We start from the raw sequence: 16,584 nt of genomic DNA, 5'->3' as shown, positions 1-16,584 counted from the left end.
GTCTTCACAATGAGGAATATTTTGAGAACGTCCCATTTTGCTGTCTACGCTAAACACGGCAGGGAACAGGGGAGACACCCAGTAGGGTGTCCACAAACCTCATGCTCTGTGTGTGAACGACATATGTGTTTTTTAGGATATATGTACATTTCTCTGAGTCTATAAAGACGTCTTGGATAGAAAGGAACTATCAGATCAGTCTCTGGCAGCCTTGGAGCTATAAACCCTTTTCTGTGTGAGGTGTCAGATGGAGGTGGTGAATAAATTATGGATGCTGTTTACAATGGGTTTGTTTACGTTCAGCATGGTTAACATTCTTCATAATTACCACCTTACGTCAGACTACAAGTTTAGTTCCAAGGAGCGACTCTGCCAAAGACGAAAGTTAAGCTTCTGGTGGCTTGATGTTCTTATCATCATGTGGAAGCAGAACAGGCCTGCCTGAAACCGCTTAAACAACACATGAGGTGGATTCGTTCCATTCACAACCCATGGGAAACGTTGATGATCATTTCTGACATTTCTGTTTGATATGAATGGCTTTTGCTTGTCATTTTTTCTCTTCTCTCTCTCGCTCTCTCTCTCTCACTCTCTCTGTCTCTCTCTCTCTCTCTCTCTCTCTCTCTCTCTCTCTCTCTCTCTCGCTCTTTCTCTCTCTCTCTGTCTCTATTATATTTTTGGACTTGAAAATGCACTTTATTGAACTATATCTCTTTTAGGCCTCTTCCATAAGCCCTTATGACTCTCGACACAAAATGACTGCATAAATAACAACAGTCTTACAACAGCTCGTAAAATAATATTCCAAAAAGCACAAGTTCTAACTTATCTTCTTTTATCAACGCAAACTGTCCATACAGATGCATCCACGTGCTATATGCTCCACAGGTTCAACGGTCTCATCCCCTCTTGTTTCAGGGAACTCATCACCTCTTCTCACCTCACACAACCCTCTATGCTGTGCTTTGTAAGGCTCGGAGGGCTGTTTGTTTTGTGTTGTTCTGTTGTTTTGCCCATGTAGCAATACAAAGCTGTAAACACACAGAACGTGTACATTTCTTGTAAAAAGCATAAATAATAATGTCTATGTTTTTTTTTTTGAAGCAATGTTCTCCCTTTACTGACTGAAAACTAAATAAATGATGTTGATTTAACATCATGTTTTTGTCTTCTCTCGAAAAATCCAATGTGTGTTTGTTCGCAAATATCTTCATAGTCAAACATCTGCCCAATGTTATAGAACAATGCACAATGACTAATATGAAGGATGTTTGCGTCTTATGGCATCAGATTGCATTTTTTTTATGTGATAGCGCCCTCTAGTGCAAATACATTGTGTCAGTGAAAGCTCCCCCCATCCCCACATCCTCTCTTTCTGTTTGAGTTTCACTGTGATGAATAATGAAACAGAACCCTTTTCAGACAGAGAGGAAGGTCTGAACCCCACATTGCTCCCAATGAGCAGGCCGGCGCCTTGCATGGTAGCTTGCCGCCATTGGTGTGTGAATGGGTGTGTGAATGGGTGAATAAGAGGCCATTGTAAAGAGCTTTGGAATAAGGCGCATAATATTTATCACTGACAAACAAACTGCCATCAACTGAATATGTACAGTACTTTATCAAGTGCCTTAGAGTCATTATTCCCCAGGTTGTACATGATCAAAAGTAATAAGAACCAACATTTTACCACAGAGCAGCCATGTGGTGGAAACAGTTCTTAGATTTGAAGCTATATTGATGAAGTTCCTGCAATTACATTAAATATAACATATTGTTACTTGTCTTCAAATCTCATGCACCAGAGAGAACGAAGAGGCCCATACATTAAAATAAGTTTAGAATAATGTATCAGGTAATGGTACTTCGGTGTATCAATATTCCCAAATACATCTTCCATCTCTGTCAGGAATTCCTATACAAGTAAGTCTAGGCTCTCTTTTCCACCTCAGGAGCCTACCTATCTCTCTGTGTGAAAGGAACACATGTCAAATCCCTTCACTCTGCCTCCAGTCTCCCCGCTCCGCTCCACCCCATCACGTTCACTCTCCCAGTGATTTCAGAATGTTTCAGTGGCGCGCTTTCTGTCACGGACTGGTCGTCTTATAGTAACTGACGTTTGTGTGTTGGATGAAGCAGTTTGGTGGTAGAGAACAACTTTTTCAAAGTTGTTAAAAAAATATATTTCTCTCAAGGGTAGCTTTTTAGTCTACTTCAACGTCCCCCAGTGTAAAGTAATTGGTAATCTAGTTAAATAAAATGTTCTAAGCAGCTTCCCCAACACTGTCAGTTGGCCTTAGCTCAGCTCATTAGCTAATGAACATGAGTGAACAAAATAGCAATCCTCTGAAGCACACAACTCCTGGGACTGGAGCGCAGAAATATTTGTTTACTCAACACTCCACAGGATATAATTTTAGCGTAGGAATAGGTGAACTTGTTGACGGTATGCAAGCTCTGGGACTCCTCTACATTTGTTCCCTAGCGTAATGATGGGTTAGGGTTATGTGCCCATTATGTGCCTATTCATATTTATACAAGCCAACTAGGGATGTGTGCTGTGTGCGCAACTCCCAGATGACGTTATTGAGTTAGCTCACATTTTGCTTCATTGATGACCAGTGTTCATCTGGATATATGACTATTGTATAGCATAGCATAATGAATCCAATGAATCCAATCAGAGTTACAGCATCTGATCTGGGGCCTACGCTTGGTTCTAGATTATCTTTGCTATAGGGCAGGACTTTAGAACCAACAGCTGATTTTCTGATATCTATGGGATGTGGTTGGTTATGTTACAGTAACAAATAAACATATATGGGGGGTTTTGCCAGCATTTTGCAAGTCAATATATTTCTAATCCATTATAATTCTCTACTGTGTAAGATGTGTGTAGCCTTCACGTGCCAAACACAGTTCATCCTCTTTAAACATTGTGGTAGAACATAAATCCTCTATACTCGCCTCACTCTGAGTAGGCTAATCCTGGTTACGTAACTGTGCTCCGGATTACTAAAGCTTGGTATGGGATACGGATCTAACTGGGGAGGCTGGTGGAGGTAGAGACTGGAGGAGGAGCTTATTGTAGTGCATGGAACGGAATGAGGAATTACAATAATAGGCCTAATAATAATAATAATAATAATAACTTTAATTTATATAGCGCCTTTCAAAAACCCAAGGACGCTGTAAAGGGGATGAAACGGACAGACAAAACAGAAAACAATGACTAGGGCCCCTAGGGGCCAAATGCCTTGGAGAACAGATGGGTTTTGAGGGCAAGTTTGAAGGAGTCCAGGGTGAGGGCGTTGCGGATCACTGTGGGGAGGGAGTTCCAGAGAGTAGGTGCAGCCACTCTGTCCCCAAAGGTCCGTAGGTTGGTGAGCCCGTCCTCTGATTTCTACCTCCACCAGCCTCCCCTGTTAGAAATGATCAGTGTGGATGATAGGTGAGAGGCCGGGGGGGGGGGGAGCTTTTGATAACAATTGTATTTTGAGGAAATACAGTATACAGATCAGAGGAAAGTTGATCTATGACAGTGACTATGGGGATGTGATCGCATCATATATGGAACATGCTGGTTGAGTTTGGGGGCAAGACTAATCAGAGTTAGAATCACCCTTTGTACCTGTAGAACTATGTGAGAGAGATGGCTTTCAATCGGCTTGTGTTTAACCCAAAATATGACTGTATGACTCTAAACTCAAGAAAATGTGTATAGAATAGGAAACTACATTTCCCACCATTCAATCTAACTTTGCATCTGACTTTGTGTCTTTGCAGGAGATCGCAGAGATGCCATTGTAGGTCAAGAGACCCACAGTAACTGTTGGCTTTGGCATATTGGGTTAACCTACAGTGCATGGGGCGTCTTATCCTACTAAAGGGGTGTTGCAGGTGTGCTGGGAGCATGAGTGAGTCAAGCTTTGGGTGGGTGGGCGGGATAACGAGGGAGATGGGACTGTATGGAAGTGTGTTTAGCCCCACGGTGTTAGCCCACCATGGTTACTCACAACACCAGTGGTTGACTGAGAGCTGTTGGAGAGATTACGCAACTGCAGGGATGGAGTTGATCCCTCGTCAGGCTGATATAGGAGGGAATAGGTCATCTTTACCAGAGGGGTGGGGGTGGCACAGCAGCAGCAGCAACTCAACAAATCACTACATGTCATAGGGAAACAACCTACAGGCATATATGATATATATGATATATGATAATATATCACCCTTTCTGGTGAAAAAATAACAATAATCAGTTGGTGGCCCTAAGCAGAGCTGGCTGTTAGAATGTATTTCCTGCCATCCCAATGGCCCGCACTCCAGCACGGTAGGTGGTGCTAATGGGCTTTTAACGTTAGATGCCAACCGCCGTAAAACTCCACTGAAGAAGAAGAAGAATCGTGCGCCTGCGCAAACAGTCAGAACAGGCTTTAGAAGACCACGCGCGCTGATGTCCGGTCCATTTCTCTGAGGATCACGAGCTGAATGGAAGGTGAGAAACAGCCAGACATGGATCTGAGAGTTGGATATTTACACAGCTAAAGCACTAAACTGTCTCCTAACTTCTGTTTTACTTGGTCTGTCTTACAAGACACCGTTTCTTGCACGCAGTTTAGATAGATACTTTTTATGTCCATACTGTTGCAGCACAGTGATGCTAAGCTCCCCACGTGGCACATGTAGTGGTGATGTGTCCATGGTTTCATAGGTTAGTAATAGCGTTGTTGTCCTGTTAGAGCCATTGTATTCATTTTGTACATTTTTTTCCCTTTACAGAAATGTTTGCATTCACAGTTACCACCACGATGAGGCTGGCCGGTGTTCCAGGAACCAAGGCACATGTGAGCCACGTCGACTTCGAAGGTGCGTCCCCTCCCTGGTCCACTTGAGTGCACTACTTTTTGAGTGCACTCCTTTTTGGTGATAATGATGACTTATCTTTTTTCCCCAGCAGATCGATACTGTTGACTACCCTGAAAATTAAGCCAAAATATCTGAATCACCTATTAAGACAAATGTCTTGCATGGGTTTGGTAGATGAATACACATTAATGTATTTCTTTCCCTTTCAAAGGTCTTGATGTGGGTGCATGACGACTGACTCACAGTGTGGAAAAACTCTCGTTTTAAGGTGAGCACTTTGAAGATGACTGTCTGATGTTAGTGTTACATGGTGTCAATGATGACTTATCTTTTTTCCCCAGCATATCGATAGTGTTGACTACCCTGAAAATTAAGCCAAATTATCTGAGTCACCCATATAGACATGGCTTGCTTTTGGTAATCTTTTGACTAGATTACTAATTACATTGATTTGATTCACTTTCAAAGGTCTTGATTCAGAGTGACGACGACTGGCCCCATAATGGCAGGAAGTAACATCTTGAAGGTGAGCATATTGTAGATTAATACAGGACTACTGTTAGTGGTGATGACTTGTTTTATTCCTGAAAGATGATTGCTCTTTCTTTCTTTTTTTTGAGGCCGTCATGATGATTGGCTGAATGTTCAACTGCTTCTGATTTGTGATTGATTGAATGCCCGTCTGAACGTTCCGCAAACTGGTTTAAAGTTTCTGTAAACGTCAAGCTGCTTGTCTCATGTTGCTTTCAAACTTTCACAGGTTTATGTGGATGTGGCTGACTTTCCTGAGGGTTCCAGCTGAGTTCTTGCATTGAAGACGGCGTTCCCATGGTGGGTAGAATGCCAGTACCCTTAATTAGCAGGTGCTTGTGCCATACTGAGGCCTATCCCGACGGACCTTCTTCAGTGGGGTTTAGTCGTTGGAAATGCCTCAAAGAACAAATCTGTGGTTTTGCTTTACCTTCACGGCTACTTCCATTAGCCCTGTGGGATATTACTGCAGTACAAGCTACTTCCATTAGCCCTGTGGGATATTACTGCAGTACAAGCTACTTCCATTAGCCCTGTGGGATATTACTGCAGTACAAGCTCAAAGTCATTTAGGGTATCTGCGGTGTCTTGAAAAGTATAGAAGTTGATGAATCAATTTTGGGAAAATCAAGACTTGCTGGGGTATTAAAGTCTTATCATGATTTTATTAAGTCTTGAATTTTGTAGGTATTTTTCTGAATTAGACTCCGTCCAAAGAGTTTGAGTCCTAAAAACCTTTAGTAAAAAAATTGTGAATTTATTCGTTTTATTTAAAAGCAAAGATGAACTGGAAATTCTGTTGTATGATAGTCGATAACCTGCAGACAATGAGTGACAATTCCCAGAATATTGTAATAATTAAGAAACATTGTATCCTTTATAGGGTTGCATTAGGATACTGGGATAGCGGAGAGCTAAGACAACCACCGCTGATCTCGACTGACCACCACTAAGCGATGCTGGGTAAGGATGATTAAGCAGTTGACATGGTTCCTTGAATGATGTTGAGGAAACCAGGTGTTTAGTTCTGCTACATGGTGTCAATGATGACTTATCTTTTTTCCCCAGCATATCGATACTGTTGACTACCCTGAAAATTAAGCCAAATTATCTGAGTCACCCATATAGACATGGCTTGCTTTTGGTAATCTTTTGACTAGATTACTAATTACATTGATTTGATTCACTTTCAAAGGTCTTGATTCAGAGTGCTGACAACTGGCCCATAATGGCAGGAAGTAACATTTTGAAGGTGAGCATATTGATGATTAATACAGGACTACTGTTAGTGGTGATTTGTTTTATTACTGAAAGATGATTGCTCTTTCTTTCTTTTTTTTGAGGCCGTCATGATGATTGGCTGAATGTTCAACTGCTTCTGATTTGTGATTGATTGAATGCCCGTCTGAACGTACCGCAAACTGATTTAAAGTTTCTGTAAACGTCAAGCTGCTTGTTTCTGTAAACGTCAAGCTGCTCGTCTCACGTTGCTTTCAAACTTCCACAGGTTTATGGGGATGTGGCTGACATTCCTGAGGGTTCCAACTGAGTTCTTGCATTGAAGACGGCGTTCCCATGGTTGGTAGAATGCCAGTACCACTGGTTAAAATGAGTCGCACTTAATTAGCAGGTGCTTGTGCCATACTGAGGCCTATCCCGACGGACCTTCTTCAGTGGGGTTTAGTCGTTGGAAATGCCTCAAAGAACAAATCTGTGGTTTCGCTTTACCTTCACGGCTACTTCCATTAGCCCTGTGGGATATTACTGCAGTACAAGCTACTTCCATTAGCCCTGTGGGATATTACTGCAGTACAAGCTCAAAGTCATTTAGGGTATCTGCGGTGTCTTGAAAAGTCTAAAAGTTGATTAATCAATTTTGGGAAAATCAAGACTCTTGCTGGGGTATTAAAGTCTTATCATGATTTTATGAGGTCTTGAATTTTGTAGGTATTTTTGTAACTCTAACCTGCAGACAATGAGTGACAATTCCCTGAATATTGTAATTAAGACGCATTGTATCCTTTATAGGGTTGCATTAGGATACTGGGAGCGAAGAGCTAAGACAACCACTGCTGATCTCGACTGACCACCACTAAGCGATGCTGGGTAAGGATGATTAAGCAGTTGACATGGTTCCTTGAATGATGTTGAGGAAACCAGGTGTTTAGTTCTGGTAAATGGTGTCAATGATGACTTATCTTTTTTCCCCAGCATATCGATACTGTTGACTACCCTGAAAATTAAGCCAAATTATCTGAGTCACCCATATAGACATGGCTTGCTTTTGGTAATCTTTTGACTAGATTACTAATTACATTGATTTGATTCACTTTCAAAGGTCTTGATTCAGAGTGATGACAACTGGCCCATAATGGCAGGAAGTAACATTTTGAAGGTGAGCATATTGAAGATTAATACAGGACTACTGTTAGTGGTGATGACTTGTTTTATTACTGAAAGATGATTGCTCTTTTTTTCTTCTTTTTTTTGCCTTGGGGAACCCCCTATAAACCACAGATCATTTTCTATTTGCAGATGAGATGATGTGTTAACGGGGCCCAGAACCACCAAGATCTTCAGTCAATAAAAAGGTATGCTCAGTCAGTGGTTGGTCAACCTGATTACAGAATGACCCCGTTAGATCTAGATTAGATTTAACTTTATTGTCATCGTAGAGTTCAAGTACTATACAATGAAATGCAGTTTAGCATCCAGCCAAAAGTGCAAACAGTGATATATATATATATATGACAAATAGAACAAGAATGGTAGTGATTGGTAACTACGTTGGCTAGCTAATTGTTGTATTATCAATGCCTGCCTGCCTCGTGGTGTGTCACGCTAACTAACATAATGGCCAGTGCTAGCCACGTCGGCCAGGCTGCGAAGTTTGCCGTCTTATACTGAGAACTTACGATGTATTAAGATACTTAAGATTATAGTTAACGTACCCAGATGCCACGTTCACTAATATTGGTGTTTCCTAGATTTAATGGGTAAATTCCATCCATGTGACGTGGCTATATAACTATCGGGTTTAGCTTTCATCCCTGCAGAATAAATGTGGACGTGATGACAATGAGGCCCGAAACAGTGTAATGATGATGGCGGCTCAAACCGTCCGTTATGTTCTCGTGGATGTTAAGCTAAGTGTAGCAAATAAACAAACCCGTGTTGACGGATTTGCTTTAACGTTTCCTTTATTCGTGACTTAAGGAATTGACAGCGACGCCATCTTGAGTCGAGGCGGAGAAACGGTTCACCGGGAAGACGTCTGGATGTCTCTGCGTCATGTGGTGAGATTCGGTGTCTTGTTGGGCGTTTTTGAGCACAGCGCCAGTTGTGGCCTCGACACAGTGGGCCTTGGTGGTTGGAGCAGTGCACAGAGCAATCCTCTCTCTTGCAACCCACTGCTGTGCACACTCAGCAGCAGTGTTACTTATGAGAGTGGACATTCATTTGGCTTAACTAATGGACGACCATTTGTTTAACGTTGAATACTGTTCACTGATGAAGACTGTTATTTTGTTGTTTAATAGGGAAGTGTTGAAAAGGAGTTACGGTACTTGAATTCAAGCCGAAACTCATCAGGTATGTTTATGTCTGGAAATCTTTTAAATGTACTGTAGTGATTTGAGGGAGTCATGATGATTGGCTGAATGTTCAACTGCTTCTGATTTGTGATTGATTGAATGCCCGTCTGAACGTTCCGCAAACTGGTTTAAAGTTTCTGTAAACGTCAAGCTGCTTGTTTCTGTAAACGTCAAGCTGCTTGTCTCATGTTGCTGTCAAACTTCCACAGGTTTATGGGGCTGTGGCTGACTTTCCTGAGGGTTCCAACTGAGTTCTTGCGTTGAAGACGGCGTTCCCATGGTGGGTAGAATGCCCAGTACCACTGGTTAAAATGAGTCACACTTAATTAGCAGGTGCTTGTGCCATACTGAGGCCTATCCCGACGGACCTTCTTCAGTGGGGTTTAGTCGTTGGAAATGCCTCAAAGAACAAATCTGTGGTTTCGCTTTACCTTCACGGCTACTTCCATTAGCCCTGTGGGATATTACTGCAGTACAAGCTCACATTAATTTAGCTCTACTGTTGAGTCAGATCACAATTGCTTCTAATCACCTACTCTTCCTTCTGGTGTAGATGCCCCAAATGGCCACATGGTCGCTGTTGCAGTTTCTTGTCTGGTGAGTACAAGCACCTGATCTTGTGTTCATCTCTTAATCAAGATGTCTTTGCAGTGACGAACCTTTTTGGTAACTCCTGCTTTTTGTTAAGATGTAATTCAAAGGCTTTGCAAGTGTCTCAGTGTCTTGTTGTACAGATTAGTGTTTCTCCTCACAGTAGAGAATGGGTGTTGGGTTTCAACGCACTATATGGTATCTGCAGCCAGCTGCTGTTTCCGGCTGGACTGTTCATTACATGGTGCAACAGCAACTCGGCACATGGCATCGTTGGTCTCCAGGCTTTGTGCCTGGAGTCCTGGTAGATTTGTCGAGACATTCTACTCTACATTCTATTCTACTCTACATTCTACACCATGTTGCCCGTGTCTAGTTGTAGCCTGCGAACTGAAGCTTCTCGTCTTTCCAGGCATGGATCAGAAGTGTGCAGATGAATGGACCTCCCCACCATGAGGATCAGAAGTGAGTTCTCATAATGAGCCCAAGTGGCTGATTAAGTTGAGCGCTGTATGGTATCTGCAGCCAGCCCTCCTCACAGGCTGTCTGTTCATTACACAGCGCCAGAGAGACTCTGCATCTGGCATCGTTGGGCTCCGGGCCTGTCTGTGCCTGGAGCCCTGGTATTTGTGCTGAACAAACCCTTTCCCTCTCCCGCGACCCTAGCCACTCCGTGGGCTGGCGGCTCTAATGGTCTGGCATCCCTGGAATGTGTGCGGCCTCTGGTGGCGCACAGTGTCAGAATTCCCCGGCATATCCAGCGCCAGGCCTCCGCCGGCCTGCCAGGAGCTGCCACAGGGCAGGAACCATGTCGCAACACTGCCACCAAATTCTCCTGCTTGGTTAGAAAGTCTCAGGCCCCTCAGTGACTTTCAGTTTGTTCCAAACATTTAGCTAACCAACACTTAATTTGATGCGATGCACTTAGGCTTCTATACGAGAATCGGAACGGCAATTTAATGTCAAACTGCACCGGTGCTCTGGCAGAACACAGGTATTTGTTTGTTGAGCTATTTATAACATTACCTTCTCTTCAGGTAGACACGGACCGGTCCTGGGAAGTAGTGTCACCAGGACCTGCCATGGGTTGGGCAATCACTGCCACCTTTGAATGTGAGTTGTTCCCTGTGCTGAAATACCTTTTTTACCAGAATTGTTCTAATTCAAATCTATTGATTTGGTCATCATACCAAGGCTATTTGGAGATTCAGTTCCTCATATGCTGTGGACATGACCGCAAACTAAACTCCATTCCAGTGGGCCTCGCCAGTGTCTTGCTGGGGTGATCTATTGGGAACATTGTAGCTGTTTAATTTCTACTAAACTGGAAATACACTCTGACCGATTTGATGGGTGGTAACTTTCGACATTGTTTTTCAGGTCCGACGTGGTTTCCTCAAGACAACCCACATGAGGTGAGGGGCTCCTCTGCAAGTGTGGTCGGGATCATTTTCAAAGGGGTCCAGTCAGAATTTCTCACTGCTGGTCCTTTACGCATTGATCCCAAAGCACCGCCTCTGCAGACTCAATGCAGATCCTGTCTGCCATGGGTGGTCTGCTGTCTCCAGGGGCAACAATTGAGTCACTTGATGAGGCAATGCACTGACCTTCGCATGTCTGCACCTACAGATTATTCTGTTTAATTAGTGGACACTTGAGGAATTGCGGACTAGTGTCACGTTCCCCCCCTCCACGCACCGCTGATCAACTTACCCTGGTCATTTTCTTTTTCAGCCTCTGCCACTGGATGCATCGAGTCAAGAATGTGATTCATCAACCATGGCAGAGAAGAATGTGATTCATCAACCATGGCAGAGAAGGAGAAGATCTTGATTCAAGTTGTTGTGCTCTGCTTTAAGGCCGGTTTAGGCTTCTGCGTAAAGTCGACGCCGTAGGCTACGCGTAAGCTTACGTAGTCCCGCATGACCGTGCGTAGCCTTGACGTGCTCCTCTCAAAAAATCTAACCACGCGTCAGAGCGCACGTAACCGTAAGCTCTGTGATTGGTCCGCTTGGTAGCACATGATTCAGACAAGATTTCGACTCTCTCGTCGCCCAAAATGCGGAAGTCATGACAGAAATGTCATTCACCTTTTCTGTAATTACTTATTAATAAAGATTTGAAAAATTATGATAACCATCGTATTATCTTAGTTTAATGTCATTTCAATGCATCATAGAACTTTTATTTACAACAAGCATACCAACAAAAAGATCGCTATTATGCCGCTTTGAGCTTTGAGCTCCGTTGAGTTCCTAACCGGAAGAGGCACAGCACAGGGGCTGAAAACACACTGCCACCTAGCGATGTGACGGTGTAATTGCAGCGCGGACCAACATCGAACTATAAACTTGGAGAGCCCTCGTGTAGTCTACGGCGTAGCCGCACGTAAATTCGACGCAGAAGCCTAAACCGGCCTTTAGTGTTAAGGGTTTCTATAATTGGACAACCCAGTTTCAATAAATATCAGCTGATGCATAATTATTTTGTGGTTGCCTTTATTTCTGTACCTGTTCAGTCTGGTGTGTGTATGTACAGGTGCTGGTCATATAATTAGAATATCATCAAAAAATTGATTTATATGAATGAATGAATGGTCTTTATTGTCATTGCTATAGTACAGGTGCCAAACAACGAAATTTAGGAGGGGTGGCTCCCCTGGTGCTAGGAAAGAAGAAGAAAAAACAAGGGAAAGGAGCTGATTTACATAAATAAAGGCTATGTACACTATCCACTACTATACTGTACAGATAAGACGACTAGGGTTGTGTTATTTTCATTTAAAGTGTCGCATTTTGCAGGCTTGAAATGTACATATTTGTGCCTCAGCACTACACCTGATTTTTTCAATCCAGCAGCTGCCATCAATCCGTCCAGACTGTCCAGGGCCCAGAACCTAGGTCTTTGCTGTGTTCAGGGCCTGGATGGCCCTGGGGTAGAAGCTGTTCTTCAGTCTGTTTGTCCTTGCGGCCATGGTCCTGTACCGCCTTTTCGAGGGCAGCCGGGCAAAGTGTTTGTACCCAGGGTGGGTTGGGTCTCTGGAGATCTTGGAGGCCTTCCTGAGACAGCGTGTGTTGTACAGCTCTTCCAGAGAGGGGAGGGGGGCGCCGGTGATCTTCTGGGCTGTTCTCACGACTCTGTAGCGCATTTCTCTCCGCGGTTGTGCAGCTGGAGAACCAGTTGCAGATGCCGTAGGTGAGGATGCTCTCCACTCCGCCACGGTAGAAGGCCACCAGTATCTCCTGCTTGTTGTGTTCCTTCCTGAGGACTCTCAGGAAGTAGAGCCGCTGTTGTGCCTTCTTGATGGTGGCTGCTGTGTTGTTCTTCCAGGACAGGTCATCCTGTATGTGCACCCCCAGGAATCGGAGGGCTGAGTATTTCAGTAATTCCATTCAAAAAGTGAAACTTGTATAATGTATACATTCATTCCACACAGACTGATTATTTCAAGTGTTTATTGCTTTTTTGATTATTACTGACAACTAATGAAAACCCCAAATTCAGTATCTCAGAAAATTAGAATATTACTTAAGACCAATACAAAACAAGTTTTTTTTTAAATGTTAGCCAACTGAAAAGTATGAACATGGAAAGTATAAGCATGTACAGCACTCAATACTTAGTTGGGGCTCCTTATGCCTGAATTACTGCAGCAATGCGGCGTGGCATGGAGTCCATCAGTCTGTGGCACTGCTCAGTTGTTATGAGAGCCCAGGTTGCTCTGATAGTGGCCTTCAGCTCTTCTGCATTGTTGGGTCTGGCGCATCGCATCTTCCTCTTCACAATACCCCATAGATTTTCTATGGGGCTAAGGTCAGGCGAGTTTCCTGGCCAATTAAGAACAGGGATACCATGGTCCTTAAACCAGGTACTGGTATCTTTGGCACTGTGTGCAGGTGCCAAGTCCTGTTGGAAAATGAAATCTGCATCTCCATAAAGTTGGTCAGCAGCAGGAAGCATGAAGTGCTCTAAAACTTCCTGGTAGACGGCTGCGTTGACCCTGGACCTCAGAAAACACAGTGGACCAACACCAGCAGATGACATGGCACCCCAAACCATCACTGACGGTGGAAACTTTACACTGGACTTCAAGCAACTTGGATTCTGTGCCTCTCCTCTCTTCCTCCAGACTCTGGGACTTTGATTTCCAATGGAAATGCACAATTTACTTTAATCAGAGAACATAATTTTGGACCACTCAGCAGCAGTCCAGTCCTTTTTGTCTTTAGCCCAGGCGAGACGCTTCTGACGCTGTCTCTTGTTCAAGAGTGGCTTGACACAAGGAATGCGACAGCTGAAACCCATGTCTTGCATACGTCTGTGTGTGGTGGTTCTTGAAGCACTGACTCCAGCTGCAGTCCACTCTTTGTGAATCTCCCCCACATTTTTTAATCGGCTTTGTTTCACAATCCTCTCCAGGGTGCGGTTATCCCTATTGCTTGTACACTGTTTTCTACCACATCTTTTCCTTCCCTTCGCCTCTCTATTAATTTGCTTGGACACAGAGCTCTGTGAACAGCCAGCCTCTTTAGCAATGACCTTTTGTGTCTTGCCCTCCTTGTGCAAGGTGTCAATGGTCGTCTTTTGGACAACTGTCAGGTCAGCAGTCTCCCCCATGATTGTGTAGCCTACAGAACTGGACTGAGGGACCATTTAAAGGCGTTTGCAGGTGTTTTTAGTTAATTAGCTGATTAGAGTGTGGCACCAGGGGTCTTCAATATTGAACCTTTTCACAATATTCTAATTTTATGAGATACTACATTTCGGGTTTTCATTAGTTGTCAGTAATAATCATCAAAATTAAAAGCAATAAACACTTGAAATATATCAGTCTATGTGGAATGAATGTATACATTATACAAGTTTCACTTTTTGAATGGAATTACTGAAATAAATCAACTTTTTGATGATATGCAATATACAGTATGTGCAGAGGTAGTATTGTAAACATCAGTTTAGTTGAGGTATATATACAGTTATGGGTTATGTACAGTATCTAATATGCAGAAGTATAAAAGAAGCTATCAGGAGACATGTGCAAAGGTTATAGTGATCACATTAACCAGGGATGTGCAGTCATCAAGAACATGCATTTGACCTTTGCAGTCACACACAGGACTTGCTGTAGAGCTCAGAGTCTCAATGACTGAACTTTTTTCCTCAGCAGATCCACTATATTGGACTGCCTGCCAGTTCTCTGACACCAGTTGAAAAGATCAACTCTTCCTCTGTTCAGCTACATGTGAATGTTCTTATTCTGATCAGCCTGAAATTTACTTTATCCTCTTCATTTTTCAGATTGGTGTACTCGCTCCTGGACGATGATGCGTACAGGATTGACCTGTCCTCCCACATATAGCATGTTTAGAACAGTGCCTTTTTGTCTGTGAATATCTGTTCAGGAAGGAGAATGTATGTGTTGAAATGGAACTGTTCGTGTCCAAGGAAATCCCTTAGACCCAACTTTAATACTTGCAATAAAAGACACGTTTGATTCTGCACTATGACTGAGGTTTACCAGTTATTGCAGATCTGCAGGAGAAAATGGCTGTCTGCGCTGTTATTCTGGCAGACTGCACAAATGTGCTCTTGGTCTGGAACTCAGATGAGGTGTTTTTTAACAGATCCTTATATGACTTTTTATCAGGGATGGTAACCCATGGTAACCCATACACAGCTAAACAACAAAAGATCTCCCTTTAGGTCAGTGTGGCCTTGCACCTTAACCAGTGCATCCCCACCAGCAGAGGGTCCAGGGGACTGACATAAGAGCAGGTCGGACTATAGTATGCCTGCATTGATTGCTGGGTCACCATGACCACTTGTTGATCTGCACATTTTCTCAAAATCACACAAAACATTACATGACTACCGGTATCTCGATTCGTACTGTTGCTACAAGCGTTGTACACTAGTTTTGCACAAAATCGTGAAGTAGTGTAATACTGACTAACAAATTATTGGTATATATTGATCATAATCATTGAACAGTGTATGATTTAACAAACATTCATGAAATGGTTGTGCAGCTTGATTGTATAGTTTGATTGAAGTGACTTGTAAGGCTTTAATGATCGAAGTAACATCTGTATGGTTATATTGATTGAGTATAATAAATGAGATGAGAACAAAAAACTAAAATGTTAATAATAATTGATAAATATGTAAAGTGTTTACTGTCTTTGTCGGGTGTGACAGTGTTTCAACACTGAAATGCAATGTAGGCAAAAACTGATAAGTAGTCACGAATAACTTAAGGTAACCAGTGATTGTGGTTTCACATTGAAGTCAATTGAATTCATTTAAGAGATTAATGCAATCTGAGAGCAGCAAACCTACTTCATCACCCCCCTCCTCCCTTAATGTGGGATTATCTCAAGCTGTTGGAAGAGACTTAATTAAGGAATTTATTATTCTCCAGTTCTACCTCTGGGGATTATCAATCTGCCCAACAGATCAACCAAAGACCCCACCGATGCAGTCTGCACACTTTCAAGCACACTCCAATCAATATTGATTTATACTATCATGAATTGTTCATTTGTGCATTACATAAAGCTGTTCAAGATCATATTTATTTTTAAGTACATGTATTTGCTGTAGCTGAAATATTTTTGCATAGATGTTTTAAGAATAATGTGCTAAACCTGTAGGATTGTATGTAGGCCTACATTCTTACTGCTGGTAAGAGACTTGGTCACATAAGCAAAAGACGTATTTAAATAACATCAAAAGCATTCTTTTTAATGTGCCAAATGTCAGATCTGAATTTGGTAAAACTGCATTTTGTTACAATGCTCCTTCAACTTGGAATGTACTTCAGAAAAAGTTGAAACTTAGCATGTTCATCCCACTCTGATTTTAAACTGTTAATGTTATTCACTGGAGGAAAAAAAGCATCTTGGAGAGACTTGAGAGAAAGTTTTTCTCTCAAGAGACTTTTTAAGATTAAAAAAATAATTGCTAACACCAAACATGGCTGTGTGACGTCTACCTAATCTCTGCA

General features: G+C 42.7%; 1 long non-coding RNA gene across 1 annotated transcript; it reads left to right on the top strand.

Annotated features, from left to right (window-relative positions):
- Window positions 1-4,774: 4,774 nt before the first annotated feature.
- Window positions 4,775-12,043, top strand: LOC308173128. Its single transcript, XR_013937872.1, has 18 exons — window positions 4,775-4,863; window positions 5,075-5,131; window positions 5,332-5,389; window positions 5,624-5,694; window positions 6,278-6,357; window positions 6,590-6,646; window positions 6,902-6,972; window positions 7,423-7,500; window positions 7,733-7,789; window positions 7,930-7,985; window positions 8,611-8,690; window positions 8,934-8,985; window positions 9,197-9,267; window positions 9,541-9,584; window positions 9,991-10,043; window positions 10,616-10,691; window positions 10,959-10,993; window positions 11,313-12,043. It is a non-coding gene; the product is annotated as an uncharacterized lncRNA (long non-coding RNA).
- Window positions 12,044-16,584: the final 4,541 nt, after the last annotated feature.

Source organism: Nansenia antarctica, assembly GCF_963989245.1.
Source record: "Nansenia antarctica genome assembly, chromosome: 18".
In the NCBI taxonomy this organism is placed as follows: Eukaryota; Metazoa; Chordata; class Actinopteri; order Argentiniformes; family Microstomatidae; genus Nansenia; species Nansenia antarctica.
Note: the sequence above shows the minus strand (reverse complement) of the source record. Positions and strands in the feature narration are given on the sequence as shown.